This window comes from Camellia sinensis, chromosome 7 (assembly GCF_055761805.1).
Source record: "Camellia sinensis isolate YWXY chromosome 7, ASM5576180v1, whole genome shotgun sequence".
Classification (NCBI taxonomy): domain Eukaryota; kingdom Viridiplantae; phylum Streptophyta; class Magnoliopsida; order Ericales; family Theaceae; genus Camellia; species Camellia sinensis.
The window spans coordinates 93560492-93587548 of NC_138967.1; the positions used below are offsets into that span (position 1 = coordinate 93560492).

At 37.1% G+C, this 27057-nt stretch overlaps 1 protein-coding gene and 1 long non-coding RNA gene across 3 annotated transcripts in view; one reads left to right on the forward strand and one right to left on the reverse strand.

Moving 5' to 3' along the window:
* LOC114285411 (receptor-like protein 7) overlaps positions 1-27057 on the reverse strand; it is a 306773-nt gene that overhangs the window by 18155 nt on the left and 261561 nt on the right. The gene's annotated exons all lie outside the window — the stretch shown is intronic.
* Positions 17201-19055, forward strand: LOC145795210 (uncharacterized). The gene is made up of 2 exons (XR_014335700.1): positions 17201-17346; positions 18081-19055. It is a non-coding gene; the product is annotated as an uncharacterized LOC145795210 (long non-coding RNA).

Sequence of the window (27057 nt, forward strand, 5' to 3'; positions counted from 1 at the left end):
CGCTCTATTTCCTCTTAATAATTGTTAGAGATAGAATAGGACAACCAACTTGGGTGGGTGGTGGGAGATTTCTAAGGAATGTGATAGAAAATATAAGTTATAATTGTCTTATAAGTCTGGCGTATATTCAACTGTATTAGATATGCAATTAGTTTTTCTTTTTCTTTTTCTTTTTTTCTTTTTTTTTTTTTTTTGTGTTTCATTGTTTTAAGATAGAAATATAGCCACGAGATAACTTCTTGGAAATAAGGGAATATTTTGAAGTTGACATTTGCTGAACTTTCAAAGTGACGGAATTTATACTCAATTTGGTATTGACAAGCTCAACTCGCAACCGTCAACCACGCCCAATTTTATTTGTTTGAAACTTATTTGTTTTAATTTCATAAACGGATTATAAATGAGTAGCATTTATAAATGGGCAACAAGAAATTTAATTCACACTAGCATCATCCACAAATTCATATTATATGTATAGATTTTTTTTTTTTAATTTTAAGAACTATATCTGTGATTTTTTATGAATGTATTTTATTTAAAATATAAAATGAAGTGAATCTTAAAATTCATCATTTATTTTATTAAAAAATCAATTGATGATTCAATTTATGATTTGACACTTAAAAATAAGACTTATTAATTTATTTTTGAATGGACAGTATCGCTCTATTTCCTCTTAATAATTGTTAGAGATAGAATAGGACAACCAACTTGGGTGGGTGGTGGGAGATTTCTAAGGAATGTGACTGAAAATATAAGTCATAATTGTCTTATAAGTCTAGCCTATATTCAAGTGTATTAGATATGCAATTAGTTTTTCTTTTTCTTTTTTCTTTTTTCTTTTTTTTTATATATATTTTAGACAAACTAATTATGTATTTCATTGTTTTAAGATAGAAATACAGCCACGAGATAACTTCTTGGAAATAAGGGAGTACTTTGAAGTTGATATTTGCTGAATTTTCAGAATGGCGGAATTTATACTCGAATTGGTATTGACAAGCTCAACTCGAAACCGTCAACCACGCCCAATTTTATTCGTTTGAAACTTATTTGTTTTAATTTCATAAACAGATTATAAATGAGTAGCATTTATAAATGGGCAACAAGAAATTTAATTCACACTAGCATCATCCACAAATTAGAATGAACATAATAATAATAATGATAAAAGAAAATGCAAGCAAAGCTGGATACAAGAAAGAATAAATGCTTAGTAGCTTCTGCTCATTTTTATGTTTCTTTCTTCTTCTTCTAATTCATATGCATGTTAATTTTTTTCCCCTAAAGTAGGGTGAACTAATCCATTTTGACTGAACACTCAAATGCATTTTTACTCTATATGCTCTTTGTCTCTTGGAACAAGCAATCCTCAAGGGCAAAACTATGATTTTTGTCAAGGGGGGTAAGAACTTACCTAGAATCATTCATGAAAATTTTCCTATTTGGCAATCGAAAGAAGCAAAAATTTTGAACTAAGAACAAAGCAAAACCTTAGATATTCATTGATAAGATACGGGTTTACTTACAAATAACCTCAAAGACTTTCCATATTTTGGAAACGATGCATGATAGCCTCATTTGGAATGCTACTACATATCTCTCCCTCAATATACATAACCAGGCAATCATTCATCGACCGATCACCATTTTCATTGCGAAGCCAGTTCTTTACAATCTTTGGCGCAGAAAATGCCCTCTCTATTGTGGCAGTCGCAACAGGTAATATCAGTGCCAAAGTCAACAATTTGTAAACCAAGAAATAAAAATTCTCTCTTTTCTAGTATTAACCATCTTCCAAGCAACATCACTGATTCCTTTTAAATTTGAAAACTCAACATTAGACTGCATATCAATGATAAAATTCTCAAGTTGAATAGGAAGTGCTGTAAGCTCAATAGCTGAAAAGTCTTTTAGATAAAATTGGGCAAAACAGATCAATTTTGTCGTATCAAAAGCAACAAATGAATCGGATGGATTTAGGAATGCAACACAAAGAAGCAACTCAGTGTTCACCTCATTAAAATGATTATTCAGCTCTTAGAGTTGCATATCAATGACAAAATCGAACAACTTGATGAAGTAGTGATAAGAGTTTGTCATTTCTTGATCTATACACCTTGATCTCCCTCGAGGTAAATACAAGTCATCCATATTAGGAATGCTTGTGAAAAATCATTTGTAATTCCCAATCCGGATCTCACCAAATGTAGATTAAACACAAAATCAAAGGATTGTAATGGGTCAAATAGGTAGAATGCTTCTGCTCTGTCGTTGAAATAGAATCCATCGTCTATTATCGCATCAAGCACATCTGAAAACATACTAATCAAACTCAACAAAGTCCCATAATGTGATCCCAAACATATATCCCCCACAAGGATTGAGACCTTTCCCACTTGTAATCTCATTATGCTTTAGAGCTTGAACAACTTCAGCAACTTACTTCTCCCGAGGAACATCTTGATGGTTACATGGAGCTCCAACAACCTTAACTACTTTAGAAACCATGTAAAAGAGTTTTGCAGTATGGATATGACTCTTTGCTGCCTCCACAAGAGTTAATTCAAGTTTATGAGCAAAACAATGAACATAATAACTTTCATTCTCCTCCATTATAAGTGTAGTGAGTTTGTTGAACTCACCTTGCATATCAATATTATTAACCTCATCATAATTTTGTCCACGTAACCTAGATATGTCTTCAATATGTGTAGAAAATAAGTCTTCAACCGCCTTCTTAAGTGAAAGAACACTAGAACTAGAAATTTGCTTAATACCCAAAAAATGCACAATTACATAGCCCCTACCATCCACATTGAAAAATCTAAAATTCCCAAGATATTGATTTGTGATTATGTATCAATTTTAAACAGTAAATAACAATCCCAATCAAACAATCAAAGATGAATCAACACAACGATTTAATGTGGAAAAACCACAATTGGAGGGCCTCCAATTGTGATTAAAAGAACCATGGGCCAAGGCCACAAAACAATCCACTAAGAAGACAAAAAAGAACTACACAAGTGTACCCACAATTACCTAGCGAATCCACATCCGAATTGAACCGACCCCAATGTGCCTCTTTCACTACCATCTTCACCTCAGAATTGTCTTGCCCAACGTTAAACCCACAACGTTAATGTCGAATACACGGCGATGAGCCACTCTAGAATCCACCAAAGCTTTAGGCTCGAAGTCCCTAGATTCTAGTGAAGAACAACTCTCTCTTTTGTATTGAATGAAACAAATAATCTTTTGATGTATACTTCTCAAACCATGAGTTAAATTCAAACAAACATCAAAGAAACTAGCAAAGAAGCTCCAGATAAAAACCCTAATACCCAAGAAGAAGATCTGGAAGCCGTTCCCTAGAAACTGAATTAATAGTAGATTTATAGCAAACAGAATTGCGATCTCCGCTCGAGTGCAGGAATAGAGCCGCTTGAGCGGTCTGACTAAACCTCGTGTTTCAAAACACTGAACTTCGCTCAAGCGCAAAAACATAACTCCCAGTACTTTTGCAGACAATTCAAACTTCTGGAATCAAAGATTCTTCGCTCGAGCGCACAAATGGCCGCTTGAGCAGTCAAGCAACTTTGACTGCATTTTTGCTTTTTGCTTCGAGGGCATTGCCCCTTGACCCCACATAGGCACTGAAGTGGCAAACATGATATATAGCGACCCCGGTTTTTTCCCATTTGATTATTGTATCTGGAATGTTCCGTAGATTCTGTCATTGTATAATTGTTGTTGTTGTGGTCCTTTATTTTCTCTTTTGGAATTATAGGATGTGTTGGGCAGGTTTGTTTCAGGTTGGTTGGGTTTAGAAACCAAGTGTTGCTGTCCAGAATTTTGGATCTTCGCTCGAGCGAGGAGTTTGTCGCTCGAGCGAGATGTTGTTTTGGTTCTTCGCTCGAGCCGGGGTTTGGTAGCTCGAGCAAGAGTTTGCGTCTGGGTTGGACCTGTAGCTTTGCATTCTTGGCTCGAGCGAGCTTTTCTTCACTCGAGCGAGTTAGTTCGTTCTTCGCTCGAGCAATAGTTCCTTCGCTCGAGCGTGAGTCTGGTTTCAGGCCTGAGGGTTTGAGTTCTTCGCTCGATCGAGTTTTCTTTCGCTCGAGCGAGCTTTTGGGTTGTTGGCTCGAGCAGGGCTTCCTTGGCTCGAGCGTAGTTTCTTTGTGTCTGGTCGCTCGAGCGACCAAGTCTTCGCTCGAGCGAGCCTGTCCAGTTTATATACACAGCAGCGGGATTTGATCAGTCTTTTTCATATTCTTTTGATTTCAAACCTTAGGTTCGACTTTTCTCTCTCCCTACTCACCTTCTCTCTTAGGTTTGATCTGTTTAGAGTGTGTTCCAACCCTAGTTGCTTTATTAAAAAGATAGAGGGAGTCGAGGGCTTTCATTTAATCTGGGCATTTGGCGATTTGGAGCATTTTAGTATTTGGGCACTCATCTCTGTTTTCGCCATTTGTGTTGTTTTCTTTGAGGTAGGGAATTCCTACTCCATTTTATAGGTTTTGTTCTAAGTTTTGGTATTTTGATATGTTGGGGATACTTTGGTAAATTTTGAGAAAAACCCTAGTTGTATTATTGAATTAATTTGTATAAGTAATTCATGGAATTAGGGAAATCATTGATTAAATGGCGTAATTGAATAATTTAAATCATTTGTATATTGAATTGTTGACATAGTTATTTTCAGTTTAGAAATAACTGTTTTGGGCTATCGGTGGAGGATAGTCGTGATTGTTGTAGACATTGCATGTGGATTAGGAATAACTGAAACTAATCACATTGGTTAAGTCATTAATTTTGACTATTGCATTGATACAGAAAATATGTGTATTGATTGAGCATTGCATTTGCATACATTGTTTTGTGTGTGGGAGGAGATAGGGGATGTACTCCACGGTTTAGGGGAAGATAGGGGATGGACCTCTAAACCGGATTTTGTTTGGGAGGAGATAGGGGATGGACTCCATTAGCATCACTTTTATGTGTGCTTATTTATATAGAAGTGTTTTATTGATACAGCACTAAAATGTGTATCAATCTGGAAGTATGAAGTGTTTTGATTTGAGCTTGAGTCTCATTTGTTTGTTGATATTGGAAGGATGTGAATATGATATATGTAATTCACTGTTGTAAATTTGGCCAGGTTCTGAGCCATGTTGATAAAATTGGAAAGTAAAACATATCTTAGACAATAGTGTCATGAGACTGTAAAATGAAGTAATTGAATATCTTGGTTAACCATCTGTTGAATGCTATTGCTTTATTCATTGCTTATATGTGGTTTAGTATATTTCTACTGGGCTGTGGCTCACCCTTTATGGGAACATCATTTTCAGGTTCAGGTGATAAACTACCTCCAAGGACTTAGCTTGGGAGGGTTTGGCTTCTGGATTGAAGGAGACTACCTTTAGTTAATTGTCTTTATTTATTAGTACATGTAAACATTCAAGCCTAGGGCTTTTCTTGTATTGAGTTAGAACTCATAGTTTTGTATCCAAGTGTTGGCTTGGAAAGATGTAAGCCTGTAGGGCATTTTATTCGATGTTACATATAATGCTTTATTTAGTAATACTCTGATGAATGAATTAATAAATTGTCTTCTTTAAATAATGCATGTCAATGGTCTTCTTTAAATAATGCATGTCAGCAGGCTATGGGCGCTCTAGCCCGAGAGATAGCAGGGGCATTCAGGGAGTCAGTAGGCATTCTCAGAGCTGAGAATCAAGCTCAGGTTGTTGTTGCGGATGCTGGACCTGCCTTTCTGAAGAGGGAGTTCTTCCGGTCTAATCCGGATGAATTTGTGGGTGATCCTAAAGAGCCGCTTAAGGCAGATGAATGGCTCGAACAGACAACGAAGATGTTTGAGATGCTTGGCATCGAAGACGAAGGGTTGAAAGTGACCTTGGCATCTTTCCAGTTGAAGGGGGATGCGGGTCAGTGGTGGAAGTTTACTAAGGGGCGTATAGGAGGTACGTGGGAGGCTTTTGTGAATGCTTTCCAGGAGAAGTTCTTATCTCCAGCAGTCAGGGAGAAGCTGCGAGACCAGTTTTGTCAGCTTAAGCAGGCGAGTTCTTCAGTGGCCGAGTTTGAGGCTGCATTTACTAGTTTGTCCAGGTTTGCACCTGAGTTGGTGGCGTCAGAGGAACGCCGTTGTATTGAGTTTGAGAAGAAGTTGAGGCGTGGCCTCAAGCTGAGAGTTGGGGGAACTATGATTCGGGATTATGGGCGTATGGTTGATGCTGCAGCCCATATGGAGATCATGATGCAGGAGGAGGAGGAAGGACAGAAGGGCTCCAAGAGGAGTCAGGATGGTCAGAATGATGGTAAGAGACAGAAGGGTTTTAATCCCCAGCAGTCTCAGGGTAGTTTTTCTAGATCGACTTTTCCTGTACCGAGTGCTAGTTCAGGGAAAGGCAGTCAAGGAGACATTACCTGTTTCAAGTGTGGCCAGCTGGGCCACAAGTCTCCAGTTTGTCCTCAGAGGGGAGGAGTTCAGAGAGCAGTATCTTCTTCGGCTCGATCTCAGAGCCAGAGTCAGGGTAGAGGCCAGCCACTCTCGTGTTATCAGTGTGGTCAGCCAGGGCATATGAAGAGGTATTGCCCGCAGTTGGGTGGCACACCTGGTGCATCTGGTTTGAGGCCGATTCAGGGTCAGCAGTCAGCTCAGTCAGGTCAGGCCTCGAGGGCCAATCAGGGGGCTTCATCGTCCCAGTCAGTGCAGCAATCTTATGCTCCTAGGGTTGAGCAGGTTGATCAGAGGTCGTCTGGGCGCGTGTATGCTGTTACCGCGCAGGATCTTGTGCCAGCACCATCAGTTGTGAGAGGTACCTTCTTGTTTTGCAACTCAGTTGCTAATGTTTTGATTGATACGGGTGCATCTCATTCCTTTGTGTCTGCTGCATTTGCATCTATTTTGGAGTTGGAGTTAGCACAGTTAGCATCTCCTATTTGTGTAGTGTCACCCCTTGGGGGTGAATTGATTTTGAAACAAGGTGTTAGGGGTTGTGATATAGAGGTTGATTATCATAGAATCCCATTCTCCTTTGTAGTTATGCCTATGAGGGGTTTCGATGTTATTTTGGGTATGGACTGGTTATCGTCATACCGGGCAGTTATTGATTGCTACCGCCAGAGGGTCACTTGTTGTACTGTGAGCGGAGAGTATTTTCATTTTCTGGGGGACCGGGTTGGTGATGTGTTGCCGCCGGGGTACGTTCCGCGAGGACGGAGTGAGCTTAGTAGTCTACTTGCTAACCTTTCGATTAGTGAGGATGATGAGACTCAGATTGTGTTGCCAAGGGTGGTTTGTGAGTACTCGGACGTCTTTCCTGAGGATCTTGTTGGTTTGCCACCACATCGGGAGATTGAATTCTCTATTGACCTAGTGCCCGGCACGGCGCCGTTTTCTATGGCACCTTATCGTTTTGCCCCAGCCGAGTTAGTTGAGTTGAAGATTCAGCTGCAGGAGTTGCTAGATAAGGGTTTTATACGTCCTAGTGTTTCGCCGTGGGGAGCACCAGCCCTCTTTGTTAAAAAGAAAGGTGGTGCTTTGAGACTTTGTATAGATTACCGGAAGTTGAATCGGGCTACGGTTAAAAATAAGTACCCTATGCCTCGTATAGATGATTTGTTTGACCAGTTGAAGGGTTCCCGTTGTTTCTCTAAGATAGACTTGAGATCGGGTTACCACCAGTTGAGGGTCAGGGAGGAGGATATTCCGAAGACGGCATTCCGTACGCGGTATGGCCATTATGAGTTTCTGGTGATGCCATTCGGGCTCACCAATGCACCGGCAGTCTTTATGGACTTGATGAACCGGATCTTCCGGGAATTTTTTGATCGGTTTGTCGTCGTTTTTGTGGACGACATCCTTATCTATTCGCCTTCTGAGGAGGAGCATGAGGCACACTTGAGGGTGGTGCTTGAGTTACTTAGAGCCCATAGGCTGTATGCCAAGTTTGGGAAGTGTGAGTTCTGGTTGCGGGAAGTCAAATTCTTAGGCCATGTGGTATCCGGGGAAGGAGTGTCTGTTGATACATCCAAGGTTGAGGCAGTGCAGGATTGGGCACAGCCTAAGAGTGTGTTTGAGATCCGCAGTTTTCTGGGATTAGCTGGGTATTACCGTCGGTTTGTGAAAGATTTCTCCAGGTTAGCGTCACCGTTGACTAGACTGACTCGGAAGGGAGTCAAATTTGTATGGAGTGAGACTTGTGAAAAGTCATTTCAGGAGTTAAAAGTTAGACTGACCACCGCTCCAGTATTGATTATTCCAGAGAGAGGGTTGGGTTATGCAGTCTATTGTGATGCCTCACGAGAGGGTCTGGGTTGTGTGTTGATGCAAGAGGGGAAAGTAGTTGCCTATGGTTCACGTCAGTTGAAAATTCACGAGCAGAATTACCCTACGCATGATCTAGAGTTAGCAGCTGTGATTTTTGCCTTGAAGATTTGGAGGCATTATCTTTATGGTGAGAGATTTGAGGTATTCTCGGATCATAAGAGTCTGAAATATTTGTTTACACAGAAAGACTTGAACTTGAGGCAGAGGAGGTGGATGGAATTTATAGAGGATTATGACTTTGAGTTGCATTATCACCCGGGAAAGGCCAATGTGGTGGCCGATGCCCTTAGCAGGAAACCTATTGGTGACATAGCTAGTATAGCCATCCGAGAATGGGAGATGTTGGGTGCACTTGGGGAGTTTGATTTACTTCTAGGCGAGTCCGTTGAGACTGCGGCCTTGTTTTCTGTTGTTGCACAGCCTACACTTGTGACTCGAGTGTTAGAGGCTCAAAGAGGTGACCTTGAGGTAGAATCTCTCCGTGAGATGATTTCCGGTGGGAAGGTTGAGAAGGGTTTGACGGTGTATCCTGACCTGAGTGTGAGATACCGAGACCGTCTGTTTGTGCCGGAGTCTTGCCGAGAGGAGGTACTCCGGGAGTTTCATCATTCACGCCTTGCGGTGCATCCGGGAGGCACTAAGATGTATCGGGATTTGGGTCGCCAGTTTTGGTGGCGGGGTATGAAGAGGGATATGGCAGCTTTCGTATCTAAGTGCCTTACTTGCCAGCAAGTGAAGGCCGAGCATCAGAGGCCAGCGGGTTTGTTGCAACCCTTGCCTATTGCCGAGTGGAAGTGGGAGCATGTCACTATGGACTTCGTTGTAGGTCTTCCGAGGACTCAGCGGGGTAGTGATGCTATTTGGGTGGTTGTAGACCGGTTGACTAAGTCGGCGCACTTTATTCCTATGCGCGTGAGAGATTCGGTAGATCATCTTGCCGACTTGTACATTCGGGACATAGTGAGGTTACACGGGGTTCCAGTGACGATCGTCTCAGATAGAGATCCTCGTTTTACTGCCAGGTTGTGGCAGAGTTTGCAGAGTGCCTTAGGCACTAAGTTGACCTTTAGCACGGCTTATCATCCTCAGACTGACGGACAATCCGAGCGTACTATTCAGATCCTTGAGGATATGCTTCGGGGTTGTGTTTTAGACTTTAGTGGGTCGTGGGAGAGGCACTTGCCGTTGGCGGAGTTTGCCTACAACAACAGTTTCCAGTCTAGTATCGGTATGGCACCATTTGAGGCCTTGTATGGCCGACCGTGTAGATCTCCAGTGTGTTGGGCCGAGGTGGGTGATGCACCTCTGTTGGGTCCGGAGTTGGTGAGGGAAACGACAGAGAAAGTTGAGCTTATCCGTAAGAGGCTTGTTACAGCACAGAGTCGTCAGAAATCGTATGCCGACCGTAGGAGAAGAGCTTTGGTGTTTGAGGTGGGTGATCATGTCTTTCTGAAGATATCACCTAGACGGGGTTTGATGAGGTTTGGGAAGAGTGGGAAGTTGTCCCCTCGGTTTATTGGTCCGTTTGAGATCCTTGAGAGGATTGGCGAGGCTGCTTATCGTTTAGCCTTGCCGCCGCAGTTGTCCGGAGTACATGACGTGTTTCATGTGAGTATGCTTCGGAAGTATGAGCCGGATCCATCACATGTGTTAGATTGGACCGATTTAGTGGTTGATGAGGATGTCTCATATGAGGAGAGACCGGTTCGGGTATTGGATAGGCGGGATCAAGTTTTGCGAGGCAAGACCATCCCTTTGGTAAAAGTTTTGTGGAAACATCACGGAGTGGAGGAAGCCACTTGGGAGCGTGAATTGGAAGTCCGCGAAAAATACCCGGACATGTTTATCGATTTGTAATCTGGTGTTTAGATTTTGTTTCATTGTTGAACTTAAGAGCTTAACATATATCTTAAGTTGTAAAACATTAAGTTGTACTGGTAAAGGGATGTATCTTGAAACTTGCTTCATTATAGAAGTTTAGTGTAACATTGCATTTGTTGAGTACCTTGCTGAATGGGTTGTATATATCATGCAATTGAATATGATATGGGAATTGTTAACATTGAAAGGAATAATGCATAATAATGATACAGGTTGAGTATATGTTGTTTTATATATATAATGTGAGATGCCTCTTGATAAAGAGATGAAGTGACCAGTATTGGGTCAAGTTGTTTATTATTGTTATATACTATCTTTGGGAATTGAGAAAAACCTGTTTTCAAAATTTGTGCCTAATTTCGGGGACGAAATTCTTTTAAGGGGGGGAGGTTATAGTGACGCCGGTTTTTTCCCATTTGATTATTGTATCTGGAATGTTCCGTAGATTCTGTCATTGTATAATTGTTGTTGTTGTGGTCCTTTATTTTCTCTTTTGGAATTATAGGATGTGTTGGGCAGGTTTGTTTCAGGTTGGTTGGGTTTAGAAACCAAGTGTTGCTGTCCAGAATTTTGGATCTTCGCTCGAGCGAGGAGTTTGTCGCTCGAGCGAGATGTTGTTTTGGTTCTTCGCTCGAGCCGGGGTTTGGTAGCTCGAGCAAGAGTTTGCGTCTGGGTTGGACCTGTAGCTTTGCATTCTTGGCTCGAGCGAGCTTTTCTTCGCTCGAGCGAGTTAGTTCGTTCTTCGCTCGAGCAATAGTTCCTTCGCTCGAGCGTGAGTCTGGTTTCAGGCCTGAGGTTTTGAGTTCTTCGCTCGATCGAGTTTTCTTTCGCTCGAGCGAGCTTTTGGGTTGCTTTGGCTCGAGCGTAGTTTCTTTGTGTCTGGTCGCTCGAGCGACCAAGTCTTCGCTCGAGCGAGCCTGTCCAGTTTATATACACAGCAGCGGGATTTGATCAGTCTTTTTCATATTCTTTTGATTTCAAACCTTAGGTTCGACTTTTCTCTCTCCCTACTCACCTTCTCTCTTAGGTTTGATCTGTTTAGAGTGTGTTCCAACCCTAGTTGCTTTATTAAAAAGATAGAGGGAGTCGAGGGCTTTCATTTAATCTGGGCATTTGGCGATTTGGAGCATTTTAGTATTTGGGCACTCATCTCTGTTTTCGCCATTTGTGTTGTTTTCTTTGAGGTAGGGAATTCCTACTCCATTTTATAGGTTTTGTTCTAAGTTTTGGTATTTTGATATGTTGGGGATACTTTGGTAAATTTTGGGAAAAACCCTAGTTGTATTATTGAATTAATTTGTATAAGTAATTCATGGAATTAGGGAAATCATTGATTAAATGGCGTAATTGAATAATTTAAATCATTTGTATATTGAATTGTTGACATAGTTATTTTCAGTTTAGAAATAACTGTTTTGGGCTATCGGTGGAGGATAGTCGTGATTGTTGTAGACATTGCATGTGGATTAGGAATAACTGAAACTAATCACATTGGTTAAGTCATTAATTTTGACTATTGCATTGATACAGAAAATATGTGTATTGATTGAGCATTGCATTTGCATACATTGTTTTGTGTGTGGGAGGAGATAGGGGATGTACTCCACGGTTTAGGGGAAGATAGGGGATGGACCTCTAAACCGGATTTTGTTTGGGAGGAGATAGGGGATGGACTCCATTAGCATCACTTTTATGTGTGCTTATTTATATAGAAGTGTTTTATTGATGCAGCACTAAAATGTGTATCAATCTGGAAGTATGAAGTGTTTTGATTTGAGCTTGAGTCTCATTTGTTTGTTGATATTGGAAGGATGTGAATATGATATATGTAATTCACTGTTGTAAATTTGGCCAGGTTCTGAGCCATGTTGATAAAATTGGAAAGTAAAACATATCTTAGACAATAGTGTCATGAGACTGTAAAATGAAGTAATTGAATATCTTGGTTAACCATCTGTTGAATGCTATTGCTTTATTCATTGCTTATATGTGGTTTAGTATATTTCTACTGGGCTGTGGCTCACCCTTTATGGGAACATCATTTTCAGGTTCAGGTGATAAACTACCTCCAAGGACTTAGCTTGGGAGGGTTTGGCTTCTGGATTGAAGGAGACTACCTTTAGTTAATTGTCTTTATTTATTAGTACATGTAAACATTCAAGCCTAGGGCTTTTCTTGTATTGAGTTAGAACTCATAGTTTTGTATCCAAGTGTTGGCTTGGAAAGATGTAAGCCTGTAGGGCATTTTATTCGATGTTACATATAATGCTTTATTTAGTAATACTCTGATGAATGAATTAATAAATTGTCTTCTTTAAATAATGCATGTCAATGGTATATATTGAGTTATTTTTTTGAGGGCGTTACATGATATGATTAAGATCTCATAATCTCCTCTACAAAGGCACAATTTAGGTTGGATTCGTATCTAAATACTCATAACTTCACTGAAATAATATCGAATAAAATTACAACTTAAAGGAGTTTTGTCAAACAATATTGCCAATAACAAAAACCTAACACACATATCTCAAAGAAACAATCAATTTCTCCTCCATCGATGCATCCCAAGATTTATCAAAGACAATAGAGAACATGCCATCACCAAGTTCTCTAACAATAGCATTGGTAGTTTCAACCCCAATGGCATTAACAATATCCTTTTGAATACTAGGTGCTGTCAATTTAAGGTGTTCAGGAACATCTTTTGACAAAACAGTTTTGAGATTCTCATTTTGATCTAAAAGAAGCATCAAAAGCTCAAGAAAGTTTCCTTGGTTGCTCGAATCTTCAAATTCATCATGCCCATGTAATGGAATCCCTTGTCGCAAAAGAAGTCGGATGCAATCAATTGATGCAGTCAATCGAACTTTATAATCACTCTTGGTTTCATCAAGTAGCTTGGAGAAAACTGTTTCAATATGTTGCTTTTGATTTAGTAAGTACTGACATTTTCTCCAAGCTTGATTGTGAGGGTTGTTAACACCTCTCCCACATGACCTTGCAACCTTTCTTTCTTCTTCCAACTTGAAAACCCATCAACAACAAAAGACTTACAACCTCCTTGGTCTCCTACAACGGGTTTAAAAAGGTAACAACAAAGGCAAAATACAGCATCTTTAGCTATGCTATACTCTAACCAACTACCAAATTCATCAAACCATAAAGGGTTAAACCTTCTTGATGATTGCCCAATTTGCCTTCGTGGAAAATTGTGATTATGAGGTTGACAAGGGCCTTTTAATAAGTACACCCTACGAACTTGTTCTCAGATGATATGATGATAATCCGTAATCTGAGGTCGTAGCCCCAAATCTTGAGGAAGGTCTAACAAGTTGATTTCTATACGACTCTGTTTTGGAGACTCGTCATGAATCGGTGAAGATGATGATTCTACAATCGATTTTCTTTTATAATATCGTTCCATAACTATAAAAATTAAAACACACACACATATACAATAACAGATACCATATTTTAGGCAGTAGTATGTTTCAATGAATTGTTAGCAAAACTGGAAAACAAGATTTTGAACCTAAATAAATAAATAAAATAAAGGGTTAGGCTTCTCATGTTCACATCTCAACATCAGAGAACTTGAGGGACCAGTGAGGCCCATCACGATTTCCATTTTGATAATATGAATCGGTCATTTTGTAAGGCCCTCGATGTATATTATTCCAAAAAAAAATTATGTCGATCCGATAATCATAATATTTTCATTTTATCGTGTTTATCTCTAAAAAATGGCTAATCCATTTTCTTAAGACAAATGAGAAAAAATAAAAAGGTTACGAAGATCAAACTAATTTTTTCATGATTGATATACATTGAGGGTTCTAGAAAATGAGCAGTTAAAGATCATTGAAACGGGATCCATAGTAGGCCCACGAGCCCCTCAAGTGTTCAGGTTCAGATGTGAACATGGGAGAAGCCAAACCCTAAAATAAAAATACAACAGACATACTTTTAACAGAATTCCTCCACAATCTTAATTTTGAGTGAACCATCATAAAACAACCTTATCTCTACATATTGGATGAGGTCTGTTAATGTTTCTATATCTTCTTTCTTGTTACACATTTTCCAATTATGACAATCACAAACAAGAGGGGAAAAAAAAAATCAATGTAACAATTATACCATGTTATCATCAACATAAAAAAAACCACGAGCAAAAACCACAAAACAATCCACTAAGAAGATATAAAGGAATTACACAAGTGTACTCTCAATTACCTAGCGAATCCACGCTCGAATCAAACCGACCCCTATGTGCCTCTTCTAGCCCCGTCTTCACCTTGGAATTGTCTTGTACAACATTAAATCCACAATACCGATATTGAATCACGATAATGAGCCACTCTAGAATCCACAAAGCTTCAGGCCCTGAACTCCATGGAATCCACTGAAGAACAACACTCTCTTTTGTATTGAACGAAACAAACAATCCTTTGATGTATACTTTTCAAACTAGATTTAAACTCAAACAAACATCAAAGAAACTAGCAAAGAAGTTCTAGATAAAACCCTAATATCGAAGAAGAAGATCTAGAAGCCATAACCCTAAAAACTAATAGAACTACATATTTATAGAAAACAGGGCCGCAAAGGTCGCTCTAGCGAGGAGACTAAAACGCGTGTTTTTCCAAGTGTCTTTGCTCGAGCCACCAAAGTGTCGCTCGAGCGACAAATGCAACTTCTCAGTATTTTTACAGTCAGTGAAAACATATGGGACCAAGAATTCTTTGCTCGAGCCCACATTCCTCCGCTCGAGTGACCAAACAACTTTAGCTCGATCCCCGACATAGTCAGCGAAGTGGCAAACATGAAAGAATTAACTTCTGAAATATCTCTACAAGGCACAATTCGGGTTGGATTCGCATCTAAAAACTCATAGCCTCACTGAAATAAAAGATGAACAAAATTACAACTGAAAGGAGTTTTGTCAAACGGGATTGCTAAGAATAAAAACCTAACATTTTAAACTCTCAATGACATTTCTGAGGAAATGCCATGTTACTTGCACTCGAGGATTGACATCGACATCCACCTTTAAATGGAAATTTCAGGGCAAGGGGCCATTCCCTTGACTCCTATTGATAAGAATTTTAAGTCATGAGAAATTGAACAAAAAAGGGCTGAATTAGCCTATTTCTTGCATGTACAAATCAAATTCTTTTTTGAGAAAGGAACTAAAGATTGAATGGTTTCTCAGCAAGAGAGAAAAAAATGTTAAGATTCCTCTTTTTTCTATAACACAACTGATGTTTCTTCAGAACACTAATAGATTAGTGAAGCTTGAAATTATCTTCAATTGACAACTCATTTCCATTTACATTAGATGACAATTTCCATTCAAAAGCTTGTAATTTACTACTCTATCAGAGACTTCATGACTGTCAAAGCATATATTTACTGAAACAACAGAGATAAAAGGCAGTCATGTGACAAGGCGTTAACATGTTATTACATAGTCATAGCACATTTGCAGTCTTGGAAAAGGAAATGAAGAAAAAAATGTAACTTATATTTTATTTATATTTTACTCAGTTTTCTCCTTTTCTTTTTTAAATTCCGACCCAAATCCATGATCTAAACACAGCCTTAGGAAACAAAAAAATTTGACACTGGGAAATAAAATCTTGTTACATTTGCAATGAAAATTGACTGATTTGTATGGCCAATTTTTTCGAATGAACTTTTAGCAATTCAGTTAAGGTAGCTTGTAATTTGTCACTAGAGGTGTAATGTGAGCAGGTGCAGTAAGATTGAAGATTTATAGAAGTCAACTCCAATTCACAAGCATTAAAACCACAATAACTCCCCGCTTCACGAAAACCTCAAGAAACCCTAATTTCAAACTCGCATGCGAGTCTTCGAGAAGAGAAACGTAGATTTCTAGGGAAATTCTTAGTGGGTAATCTAATTTGAGGGTTCGAATGAAGGAAAGAATGTTGATGGATTGGGAATTGAGGCATGACATTGTAAACAATTTGTAGAAACTGTGGATACAAATAGAAGGATGCAAATACTATTTTGTTTTTAAAAAAAAAAAATTAATTTGGCTTTAAATTTGTTTCCTTAAACATTTCGATTTAATATGAATTAATCAAATCTTTTCATTAAAAAATTATTTTTATTCTAAATTTCTCTTAATTTTGATGCAAAAATCATCTCCAATGTTTTATCATTTTAAGTTTTCATTAAATTTAATTTTGACAAAGGATTTGATGAATTTTTAATTTGATGGAAAAAAAAAATTCCTTAATTTGATAACCATTTGATTAAATGACTACAGATAGTTTTTGAGTATTTTTTTTTAATCAAATTTTAATTTGATGAGCAAAAAAGAAAGTTAAGAATTGGACATGCTTGAATGGAAAAACGATATTTCTTTTATATTGACTGTATTAATTTTATCCCTTTAGCTACGTTAAAAGAGAAAGTGGTATAATTATGTTTAAATTGTGATATTTATTGTATTTTCTCTAAATTTTAGAGAAAATCAATGTAATTTTTCCTTTCCTTTTTTTTTTTTTTTTTATAATTACCTTTGGCACCTGATCAAAAAGCTAAATTTTGAGCTTAGTGAAAAATAAAAACTTATATTGAAACATCAATTAATCAATATTTTTTAGCTTTTGAATTCTCTTCACATTAGTAAATTTTGTTTGTTTGTTTGTTTTTTTTTTTTTTTTGGTTCTTTTAAGACATTGTCAAACAGGGTTAATTTTTTATTTCATAAATAATCAAAAAAATTGCTATTTAAGCCTAAACCAAACAAAGCCTTAAGGCTCATAGCAGTCATAGTCATTCAATCAATACTCAAGTCCAAATCCTCTGCAATGATTTCCTGCCATGATCCTACCGTGGTGCCAAAACAACATCGTTTTGATAATAAATTCAAAAAAAACATTTCCTTCTCCTTTTGCCGTTTCTTCTTCAATTGTTGAGACAACCCTAACCCTCATGAGAGAGGCAGACTCGAACGGCTCCTCCGACGCAGAGGAGGGTGGGCGACGGCGACTCCAGAGGCGACAGCAGCTGCAACTAGGCGGCGGTGAGGTCTCCTCTTCCATCTTCATTTTCATGTGGTGCTTAAATATGTGTGTATATATGATTTATATGTATATGATTTCTTGATTTGAATTTCTTGTTGCTTTCGTAAATAGGTTTGATTTCTAGGAGTTTGCTCCCCTCTTTTCCTTTCTCTCTCATCGGTTTCAAAGCCCTAATCAGTTTCAAGGAACAGAGGAATGGTCTGAACTAAACCCCTCCATTGATTCTTTGTCTTCCCTTTCCATCCGATCTTCTATGGCGTCAATGTCTAGATTTGTTGCCAAAGATTGTAGATTTCATGTCTAGATTTGTTGCCAAAGATTGTAGATTTCAGCCTCACCATGCTCTTTACAAGCAAAACTATTTGCTTACCTATAAGGAAGATTGAATCCACAAATAGTGGAAAAGATGAGTGGTTGGAGTAAGGTAATCCATCTTCCCAAGGTCAAGATATGGTTTGTGTTGTCAAAATTGCACATATGATGTGTATGTAGTTAGGCCTCAATGAATTGTGTTAGTATAATGTTCATTTCTTAGTTTACGGTTTGATTGAGCTGATTAACAATTGTTAATTTTATTGAATGAAATTGTTATATGTCTCAAAACAAAGCAATTCAATTTTTTCCACTTCACGAGTGTGTGTCATTGGAAATTAATTTTGTTAAATCTATAATTACGAACATTGGTGTTGAAGCCATAGACACAATAGTGACGAATTTGTTGTGATGTGTTAATTTGAGCTTCTTTTATTTTTATTTTTCTTCTCCTCTTCTTTTTGCAGGGTTGAAGCCCAACAAAGTGTCCTATTATCAATGTGGAGATCATTCTATACCAGCAATGAGTAATGTGTCCTACAAATGCAACACAAAGAAGTGATGGAATTATAAGAGAAAGAGTTGTGCTACTGCAAAGTGAACTTATAAGATATGGAGAGTGTTAGTGAACAACTTTGATTTTTGACCGCGAAGACGCAACAAGCAATAAACTTTTGATTGTATAATTGGTGTTACTTGTAATTGCTATTATTTTAATTATGAAGAAATAACTATGTTTCAATGTTGTAATTGACTAGTTTGATTTTTGAAATGGTTGGGAATGTAGAACTTCTGAAAATTGTGAAATTTGAAATGTTGTTGCTATTATTGAAATAGTTGGGAATTTAGAAGTTCTGAAAATTGTTGATTTTGAAATGTTGTTGCTATTATTGAAATGATTGGGAATGTATATCAGTGCTGTTCTTGCTATCTTGACACATATTAAGGCTTTTTGATGATTGTCCAAATACATAGATGGAATGCCATAGAAACAACCAAGTTCACTGCAGGTGAGAATTTTATTAGAAAAACCAAACAGTCCAGATTAATGCTGGAAAACTTAAGCAGTCTTCATCCTTAGTTTATCATTCAGTCAATTAACACAAGGTCGAAATCAATTAAAATCAAGGCAATTAAACCAAAACATTTTGCCAATTAACATAATAAGGCTGAAATCGATTAACATTCAATCAATTTTGTTCATATCAAGGCTTTTAATTTGAACATAAGGCTAAAATCAACAAAACAACATCCAACTAAAATAACATCTAACTAAACCAAAACATTGTATCTTTCATCGCCTCAATGCGTCATTTGAAGGACCATCTACATGACTGCCAGCAGGATTGTTTTAGGCTTGCGATGTGAGTCTTGAATTGCAAAGTGACAAACACTTGAATCTTAAATCAACTCCTAGAAGAATGTGGGAGCAACATCCCCAGTTTCGGCTTCCAACAATAAGTGTCCAATTCATTAACAATATTGTTCCATTACCTACAAAAGCACAAGGATTTCAATTATCAATGATTTGAATTAAAATGGAAACCCCAATTTCAATAAAAATGATAAAAAAATAAAATAAAATTATAACAAAAATGATAAAAGAATTTTAGCAACATCAGTGATTTAACCATCATTATGCCATTGCAAAGAACCAATAAAATATTTAAATATAAACAAGGATCAATTTAAGAATAATAGTCTGATCACTGAAAACCAATTAAGTCAAAATAAATAAATTGGCTTCTAACCACAATTGTTCTACTTATCATCAATCACAATTTTTTTTTTCCCCTTTTTTTTTGGGTAATTACAATTGTTTTATTCCATTACCAGCAAAAACATAGATTGTATGGCACACCAAAAAAGAATGTCAATTCAATCCTAATTAAACACATACTGTATTATCATCTTCACAAAAAAATTATGTCCTTCCAAGTCATCAAAGTAAGATATCAAATTACTTCAAAGTTTAGCAAATCTTTTCAACAGGTCCTAATTTGAGACATCATGCCCAACCACAACCAATTGTTGTTGTTCAATCACAAAATCTACAAATTAATAATCACAGATTACCTTGGTCATTGTATGAGCAAAAACAGAAGTACAGTCACAGTGAAACTAGGAACTCAGAAAATTACAAATCATATATGAAAAATATTATAGGAAAAACCATATTATATTTGCTTTAACAAATCCCATGTAGGTCCCTCTTGTTCAAACAATGTAATGGGAGAAATCTCAAATTTTTTTTATAGATACAGAGTGATTTGGAGAATCAAAAATTGATATGCTCAGATGAAAAATCATACATATAATTTGATTTTTGGATTCCTATTTTTTGGAAGGAGAAATCGTAAAGGGGAAAAGAGGGGGAAAAACCCCTAGAAATCAAACCCATTTACGAAATCAACAAGAAATTCAAATCAAGAAATCATATATATATATATATATACATATAAATCATATATATATACATACATATTTAAGCACCACATGAGAATGAAGATGGAAGAGGAAAGACCTAACTGTCGCCTCACCTCGCCTAGCGCAGCTGTCGTCACCTACCCTCCTCTGCGTCAAAGGAGCCGTTCAAGTTCGCCTCTCTCTTAAGGTTTAGGGCTGTATCAACAGTTGAGGGAGAAAGGGGAAACAGGGGAAATTTTTTTTTTTGAATTTAACGCCAAAACGACGTTGTTTTGACATCATGGCAGGGACCATGGCAAGAAACCATGGCAGAGGATCTAGACTCATCAATACTCCATAGTATTTGAGAGAATTGGCAGAGAAACATCAACAATATAAAAAGACAGAATTAAAACTTTCTAAAATTAAAAAAAAAAATTTAACTTCTTAGAACACAATAACAATTTCAGCACACCAAACCATTATTTTTAGCTATAAACTAGAAAGAAAAAAAAAAAAAGGAAAGAGAAAATAAAACAACGCATTAAAATCACATGGTCACATCAGTTGGATCCATGATCGTATAATGAAATGTATAGTACTAATTAATCAGACTTCACAATCCCAACAACGTTCTTGCCTATAAGCGACCTTTTCAATTAATACCATTTTCATACTACAATTAATAACAAAATTCCCACATCTATAGAACAAGTGCTAGTACATATCTCTAGTCTGATTCTCCAATCGCCAATGAAGATGAAAAATAATAATAATAATAATTATCATCAATTATGTGTGTTGATAGAAAGGTGTGAAAGAGAACAAAAGCTCTGCTGGACTACAATAGCGACGAGTAAAAGCACTGCTCAAAGACTAACATATAACATTATTTTCTATACGAATTCTCTATCTAGTAGCCAACATTTCTATTACTCAAAATGATTTAGAATGTAACAAGGGGAATGGTTGTAACTTGTAAGATTGCATTTCAAAGATAAAAACTTGGCAATGCCTAGTCTTTTGTGACTGAAATCCAATTTAAAAGCAACTACATACAAAAGTGAAAATCTCCAAAGGTTGTTACAGGATGCGAGAAAAAAAAAAAGAAAAAAAAGTCATGACATGAAACTCTTATTTAACTCAAGGCTTTAAGAAAACTACACAACTTAACTTTAGAATTTAATACAGCAACAATGTAAAGCTTTTGAAGTGATCTTGTGTAGCTGCTATCTGAATGCACATACACTCAAATGCAGCAAATTGGTGAGACACCCCTTCAACTGGATTCCATTTCTTTATTGTGCAACTAAGAAAAATATCTAGTTCTGAAATAAAAAGCATTAGTAACAAAAATATAGCCTATAGATAGAAACCATAAAAAATAATCCAACAAAGTAATGTTGCAAAGATAAATTCCAATTACCTGATAATGCCATTTGTCTTTGTTGATTTCTTCTTTCACTGCATCAGTGGACACCCTTCTTAGACCTTTTCACATTCGTATGATGTTTTCCGTCAACAATTTTCATAAGCCATTCTGGTCTTCGAGTTACAAACATAATATATCCCATAACCATTCCAAATACAAATCCGCATCCATACCACAACACTACAACTTGCCAACTAAATCCACTTGACTTGTCTGAATTCTCGTCTTGTTGGAGTGTTGGTGGAGGTGGCAGTGGCTGTAGTTCCTTACATTTCTTTGATAAACGGAATCCATGTAAGGCCAAGTTCCCACTGTATGAATCACTTCCAAATGTATTAAACTGGTTCCCTTGAGGAATTCGTCTTGCAAGTTGGTTGTCCTAAAGGTTTAGTATCTCCAGAAACATCAAACTCGTCAATTGTTGAGAAATCACCCCAACAAGCTCGTTTGAAGAAAGGTTCAATAATTCAAGGTTTCTTAAATTTCCAAGTGAAGTTGGAATGTGGCCTTCAAGGTTGTTATGAGATAAGTTAAGACCCCAAAATGAATTAAGCCTCCCAATAGATTTCAGAATCTCTCCTTAGAATTTATTTATTGAAAAATCAATGATTGACAAGACTGTTAAGATTCTTGATAATTCAATCTCAAATCCCTTAATCACCACCACCACCACAGAATCTTCATAATAGCCGTTGCCCGTGTATTTCAATTTTATTTCATGTTTATCAATATTCATCATAGCTCCAAATTGTTTGATATAATTTGCTGGCAAAAGGCTAGTGAACTCATTGCAAGATATGTCAATAATTCTCAACTTAGGAAAACGATGCTTGCCTTTGCTCTTGGAGGTGCCTATGCGACAATGAAACCTATTAAAACTCAAGACAAGAACCTGCAATTCTAGAAGAGTTTTCAACTAGTGTGGAAATGTATCATTTGTCTTGTTTTTTCCAAGGTTTAGAACTTCCAAGTGTCTACAATTGAGCAAAGATAGCGGAACTTGTCCTTCAATTTGGTTGCCATTCAAGTTAAGATTCCTTAGCCAATTGCCTTTTGTAAATGCTGCAATAAAGGTGCCGTAAAAGCCATTGATCCCTAAATTCAGCACGAAGAGATTGCTCAAGTTTCCCGAACATTGTGGAATCAAGCCACTCAAACTGTTATTAGACAAATCAAGAATACCAAGTGACCTTAGACCACAAATCAATGGAGGGATTTCTCCAGTCAATTTATTGTTTGAGAGAGAGAAAAGAATTGCGGTGATAGGTGGAACAGGGAGTGGACCTCTGAGTAAGTTGGAATGCAGGTCAATATATTCTAGCAGCTGCCATGGAAGACTCTAAACTTGTAAGGAAATTATGAGAAAGATCTAAAATACCCAATGTATTTTCCCCCACATCAAATATCCATTTGGGAACTTCACCATGAATTTTGTTGTTTGAAATGTCTAGAGAAGCCAATCCAGCTTGCTCTCTGAAAAAGTTTGGGAATTTGCTCAAGTTGCAAGAAGCTAATCCTATAGTGTCAAAGTTGGTCAAGGTAGAGTTAACACTACTGTTGATGCTCAATGAGAGACCATTATATGAGAGATCAAGAGAGATCAGATTTTTAAGCTTTAGAAGCTTATCTAGATCCACTACACCACTTAAGTTATTTGATGAAAGCACCAAGTCTGTTAGGTTCTGGAGTTCATAAACTGATCTTGGAATTGGTCCCTGTAGCTTATTGTCACTCAAATCTATATTAATCAGTGAAGGTAGAGCAAACAGCGAAGATGGTATTGTCCCAATGAGTGAGTTACGACTCAATTGGAGAGAAGTTAGCATTGAAACCCCAACAGCATATGGAGGAATGGGACCAGTTAGCTAATTTACAGAAATGTCCAAGTCAGTAAGTTGGCTCATATTGCCAAGGGAATCCGGTATTTGTCCGTTCAAATTGTTTAGTGAAAGAATCATGTTAGTAAGCTTTGCAAGGTTTGAAATTGATGAGGGAATTTGACCGCTGAAACTGTTAGATGAGAAGTCTAAATCAGTGATTTGTGTAAGGTTACAAAGAGAAGCTGGAATGGACCTTGAAAAATTGCATTGAGAGAGGTACAAACTATTCGAGGCTTTAAGATTGCTGCTTCAATTGGGCAGTTGACCAGAAAAACTTGTCCAAGAGAGATCAAGAAACTGAAGGGAACTAGTCACATTGAAGTTTGGAAGTTTACCTGTGAGTTTGATATTAGCCCGTAAGTTGAGCTTTCGTAGGTTTGGAAGGTGAAAAATGTTTTTTGAGAATTTCCCATGCAGATGACAATAAACAAGACTGAGAGATGTCAACGAAGATAGATTTAGTAAAGCTTGAGGTAAAGGTGAGGTCAAGTCCAATCACACGACCATGCAACCAGTCACACATGACCCCTTCCCACGAACAACAATCAGTACTCTCATTCCAAAACACCATTTTAGGATGAGAATCAGATTCACTATCTAAAGAGGCACTGCCAGTTATGGTAAAAGTTTTCTTAAATTGGAGCAGTGACAATCGCTGGTCCTCAAGGCAGGTATGGCATGCATAAGTAGAAGAAGAAGACCATGATGATAATGAAAAACACATAGTAGTAACTACTATTTGAGAAAACAAGAGAAATACCAGAAGAAATTGATAAAGAAACATTAGCCAATTCATTTTATTTTCTTATAGGAAGGATTTAGAGAGATATGAAAAGGAGAGTAAAAAGGATAGTAGTTTGATAATGGAGAAGGAATAAATGTACTATTATTCATTCTTATACAGAGGTAAGTCTTTCTATGGTGGTGGTGCAACAGCCCAGCCCAGCCCCACCAGTCAAGCACGGCAACTATGTAATTGTATCCATCAGCCATCATGCCAAACAAAGCTGGACTTCCACCATCAGCCATGACTTCCAAGTTGGCAACAGTGATTCTTTGTCTTTAATTCCAGTGGTCCCAAAGCTATTAGTAATGGTTTTCCGTAAACCAATGAGCAAATTACGTCGGCAGTCCCTACATAATACCCCTTGTGTCATTTTGGTTGGAGTAATTTCAATTAACTTGATTTTTTGAACCCTGAATTTTAGATTTTGTGTTAATTTAGTCTGATTGATAACTCTGATTCTTGACAGAAAAATGTTAGTGAGCTGGTTGAGGTTAACTTATTACATTGAACAAGTTTATAGCTTTTTGCCTATAAATGCATAACAGTTGCAGCTCATCATGTTGCCATTTTTCATCAAAACGAACTAAAAGTTGTAATCAATTGGGCCAAATTGAGACAAAATAATAAGTTCAAGTCAAAATTGAGTCCATTGAAATTATAAAGACAAAAATGACGCAACAGCAAAAATATAAGAACTACTAACATAATTTGCCTGAATCAATTAAAAGTTGGTAATGCCCTGGCTATTTACAAAGCCAGTAATGGAACATTTTGAGACTACGTAGCTATTTTTGTTGAACTTTGCATAAGCTTTAGATTCATCGGGTATGTTTGGTTTGTGTTTGAGAGATGTGTTTTAGAGATAAAAAGTACGAAAAATTGTTTGGTTTGGTTTTTTTCAAAAGATGTTTTGAAAAATTATTTTGAGAGGGAGTTTTGAAAAAAGTGATTGATTTGATGTGTGTGAGAGAGAGATTTGTTTGGAAAACTTGTTTGGTTTACAAGTTTTGAGAAATTTTTTTGGGAAAATTTGTTTGGTTTCATTACTTTTAAAAACTTATTTGTAGAGAAAATTTCCCAAAAAATTTTCCGAAATTCAAACCAAACGAACCCATCATTTTTTTGTTGTCTCACAGTTTGAAAAATATATATATATATATATATATATGAATTGACCAAGATATTATTTTTCACAATTTCTTTTATGAAATATTAAAAAAAATAGACTTTTTGGATTGTTTACTAAATATATTTTTCAGAGTACAAGGCAATAGAAAATGATGAATCCTATGTCATAGTACTTTTGATCAAATTGTTAAGTTTGATTTTGTTTGATGTAGTTTGTTCAATTTTTGCAAGTAAAAAATATATTTTTTTAAGTAAATTGAAATTGTTTAAAAAAATGTCGTCCATATTTTAATAAGAATGGTAACATTGGAATAAAAGATATTATTAAGGAAAAGTAAACTTTTTTAGAATAATTTTTTTAAAAAATAAGACTTAATTGTCTACATTAAATTTAATAGGAATCATTAATGCTACTGAAAATAAGATTTATCGATAATTTTATTTAAATTTATTTTTGAACAGACTATGTTGCTCTAGTACCCGTTGATAATTGTTAGAGATAGGATATAACAAAACCCAACTTAGGTGGATGGGAGATTTCTAAAGAATGTGATTGAAAATAATTAGAAATTATTTTATAGAACTGGCCTATATTCTATGTGGTTTGTCTTTCCAAGTGTATATGGGGCCATATAACTAATTTTTCATACATTTTCTCCTACATTTGAGACAAACTAATTATGTGTCTCATTGTTATAAGATGGGCACACGATCGAAAATTATTCAGTAAGTTCAGAATAACACGTGTCCATCTGCCCGCCCAATAATATTCTATAATTTATCTACTATTTCCTTATTTTTTAAGCCATGTATGTATTTAGCCCCTACTATTCATTGGGCACACTGCCAACATGAAATTCCAGCAAAATAGAATGATTCCTTGCACATATCCACTTGGTAGAACAAATTCACTAGATAACTTGGAAATAAGGGTATACTTTGAAGTTGAAACATGTTGATACATGCGAAACAGAACAATTTCTCGCACATAACCACCTAGATTATGTATATTATTGCTCTTCTGTTTATCAAATTGTTTTGTTTGATATAGTTTCATAATTTTTACAATTGAAATATAGATAAACTATAGAATATTTCGAAAGGAGGGAGGTTGACACTAGAAGAGGCAACATCTTTCGAAAGGAGGGAGGTTGACACTGATTAAGAATGTGTTAAGTAGTATTCTGACTTATTTCATGTTTGTGCATGTTATTCCAGTGTCCGTGGCACAGCGGTTGGAGAAGCTTTAAAGGGATTTTCTATGGGGTAGTGGAGGAGATGAATTTAGATACCATTTGATTGATTGGGGGCAGATTTACCAATGTAAGCAAGCAGGGGGTTTGGGGGTTAGGCGGTTGATGACTTTCAATACAGCCTTGTTAGGGAAGTTGTGGCATTTTGCTTGGGAGCATGATAGACTCTAGCGAAGGGCGGTCGCCTCTAAGTATGGGTTGAGAAGAGGAGATCGGGTTGGGGATGTGACTAGCACTCGTGGTTGTGGGCTTTGGAAAGGGATTTGGCTGGGGAGGATGGAGTTTTGGAGGTGGGTAGGGTTCAGGATGAGGGATGGGGTGAGGGTGAGGTTTTGGAAGGATAGATGGTGTGGTGAGGTTTCATTAGAGACCCGTTTTCCTTTGATCTTCGATATTGTGGTTGATTGGGAGGCTATAGTGGCATCTTATTTAGGGGGTGGGGATATGGTGGTTTGGGATATTCAATTGCGGTGGTAGGTGCAAGATTGAGAAGTGGCTCAGTTGGTGGAATTGTGGGGTCCCTTGTATGGGTTGGGCATCACTGGTGTGGGATCCGAT